Source organism: Leucopleurus acutus (assembly GCF_964270905.1).
Source record: "Leucopleurus acutus genome assembly, chromosome: 3".
NCBI lineage: Eukaryota > Metazoa > Chordata > Mammalia > Artiodactyla > Delphinidae > Leucopleurus > Leucopleurus acutus.
Window position 1 is genome coordinate 85,795,105 of NC_139145.1, and position 3,183 is coordinate 85,798,287.

General features: G+C 37.0%; 1 pseudogene across 1 annotated transcript; it reads left to right on the forward strand.

The window, feature by feature from the left end:
* The first annotated feature begins 1,493 nt into the window (after window positions 1–1,493).
* Window positions 1,494–2,054, forward strand: LOC309959738 (small ribosomal subunit protein eS21-like; annotated as a pseudogene). Its single transcript has one exon. The product of its transcript is annotated as a small ribosomal subunit protein eS21-like (transcript).
* Window positions 2,055–3,183: the final 1,129 nt, after the last annotated feature.

Sequence of the window (3,183 nt, forward strand, 5' to 3'; positions counted from 1 at the left end):
AAAACTGTCAAAAATCTTAGCCACCTTTTCTTCCCCCCATCTAAACTGATGTTTAATTTTAAATCCTTCACTCGGGGGGCAAACCCCACAACAACAACCAAACATTTCTTGACAGCCAGAGTATGTCTATTTCACAGGTGATCTACAGGTGCCATGTTGTGTGCACCTGGGGAATTACTACCTGCTTTTGGATAATAAGATACAAGATACTAGTAGCTGACATTTGATCTCAGAACTGCTAAACATTCTTTTGAAGAGTTGATTTTTTAAAGTTCTTCTTTATCTTTTATTTAGCCATATTTATCATACCACTGTAAGTAAACACAAGGGTCTAGCGTGAGGGTAAGATCATTGTTCTTTCTAAATACCATGTATTTATATCAGTATCTAATTGATATGTAAACACAGATCTCAGAAGACTATATATTTCTATATATTCCACTCCACAGTAAAGAATCAAATTCTTTCCCTTCATCACTCACTCAGTTAATATTTATGTACCCCCTCTCAGCAAAAGACGAAATAAAAATTTAAACTTCATATTTCTGATGTGATTGCCATCTAGTGGAGGAAAGAAGTATGTAAATGAATGTTTAGAAAACAACTGTAACAGGAATAGTTGCAAATTGTTGTCTGGAGAAGCTCAAGGGAAAAAGCTGCCTTTGCCCAAAGAACTTGGGTAAAGCTTTACTGAAGATGACACATTTCATCTGATCTAAATGAATGGAAGGCCTAGCAATTCTAACAGGAATGCAAACCTACTGCAGAACTGGGAATTGCATTTCATATTTCAAAGTGTCACCTAGGAAAAGAGGGTTGTGTATATTACAATTTAAATGAAGAAATAAGGTAACTGGGTCTCAGAAGTGTACAGGCTAAATGCCAGATGAATGTTTTGGAAAATATATTTAGTGGACTAAAGGAATATTTCAAATGCTTGATATGTACTTCATAAATATGTACAGTTTCCTCCCAAAGTTTGATATGATCTATTCCTAGATGATGTGAATTAAAATTAACAAATAAAACTGATTTTATCTTTTACTTTTCTAGCCTCTGTTCCTTCTCACTCACTATAATTTTCCTAGCTTTCTTCTGAAGTTCATAGCAAGCAGGAGAAACAAGGTCCCATTGCCTGATTGTTACCCTTTACAAAACTATTACTTAGTAAATAACAGATTCTCAGCATTTGGTGAAAGTTATTATGTCATAGGCACTATACTATGTAATTTACAGATATTAAATTATTTAATTCTCTTTAAAATACTGTAACATAGAATTGAGCCCATTTTTTAGTAAAGAGACTGAAGTTCAGCGACTTTAACCAAGTATCACATAGCTAGTGGGTGGTGATGTTACCACCCTAGCCAGGCTCTCTAGTTTCTGGTGATTTCAACACTAAGGGAATTGGAAAATGTACTGTAAATTGCTTTAAGAATAGTTGTTTTGCCTTTCTGCACCAACACTCATCGTGGTGCCACCAGACGCACCCTCAACATGCGGAACGACACCAGCGAGTTCATGGACCTGTGCATGCCGCGGAAATGCTCGTCCAGCTACCGCATCATCACTGCCAAGGACCACGCGCCATCCAGATGAACGTGGCCGAGGCTGACACGGTGACAGGCACGTTCAACGGCGAGTTTAAAACCTGTGCTATCTGCGGGGCCATTCACAGGATGGGTGAGTCAGATGATTCCATTCTCCGACTGACCAAGACCGACGGCATCGTCTCAAAGAACTTCTGACTGGAGAGGATCACAGATGTGGAGTATATGTCATAAATAAATAGTGAAAACCCACAAAACAAAACAAAACAAAACAAAAAAAGAATACTTGTTTCAAGAAGACTATTTTAGTACTTTCTTAGCTCAAGAAGAATAATTTTGTCCTCCCAAATATTTTTCCCAAATCATAAAATGCCTTAATGTCATGATAAATTTCATGCTTATTTTTCCCCAAACATCTAAAGACATGACTAAAACTAACGTCATGCAGAAATATTTTAGTGAATCACAAATCACCATAGATCCCAGATAACCAAATACTAACTCATCCTCCAGTAGATCAGGTGTATTCCTGAATGTGGAAGCCAGGACATCTTGGTTGTTTATAAGCTTTTTCAACTGCTTATTAATTTCTTCTACATGATCTCCAAACTCAAAATTTTGTAAACCCTAAGTGATCCTTTCAAAACACTGAAGAAACTGTGGAGACATAACCCCACCTCACTCCTAAGTGCTTTTATTAACATGCAATAAAATTAAACACCCTGTGAACTCGCTTGTATGTGGAATCTTTAAAAAGCCCCAAACTCACAGAACAGATCAGATATGTGGTTACCAGAGGTGGGGATTTGAGGAAGGGGGCAACTGGATGAAGGTGGTAAAAAATGCAACCTTCCAGTTTGTAAGATAAACAAGTACTAGGGATGTAATGTACAACATGATGACTATAGGTAACACTGCTGTAGGGTATACTTGAAAGTTAAGAGAGTAGATCCATGAGTTTTTATCACAAGGAAAAAACAGTATTTTCTTTTTCTTTTATTTTTTTGCATCTATATGAGATGACAGATGTTAACTAAACTTATTGTGGTAATCATTTCACAATATATGTAAGTCAAATCATTATGCTGTACACCTTAAACTTATACAGTGTGGTATGTAAATTATATCTCAAGAAAGGTGGAAAAAAGAATTAAACGCAGTTTTTATCAAGTCACTGATACATAAAGAGTTGGTGGGAGATCTGCCAGTTAGGTCCTGGGCTATACATAATATGACAGTTTATCTGGTTCAATAAAGTATCTGATAAAATAATAATGGCACAGGTCATGTAACAGCTGTAGCTCTCATTACAACTCCCACTCTTATATTGGGTATTACAACCTAGAGCTAAACTCTTAAATGTTTCCCAGCTTCCTTATTTAGTTGACCACCAACCAACAGTTGGACAGAAATGGTAAGCAGAGGTAGGGGGTTCTAATGACAAGAACCCTGGGAGGAGAAATATGAAAGGTGGAGGTCCAGTTCAGGTTTGTCTGACTTGCTATATGATATTGGACAAACATCAAGCTTCTCTGGACAGATTCCAGATCTGTAAAGGGGGACTGATGATCCTGCCATCTCTACCTGTAATGAGTGTGAGACTAAAGCATGGTGATTAATGTGAAAAGACACT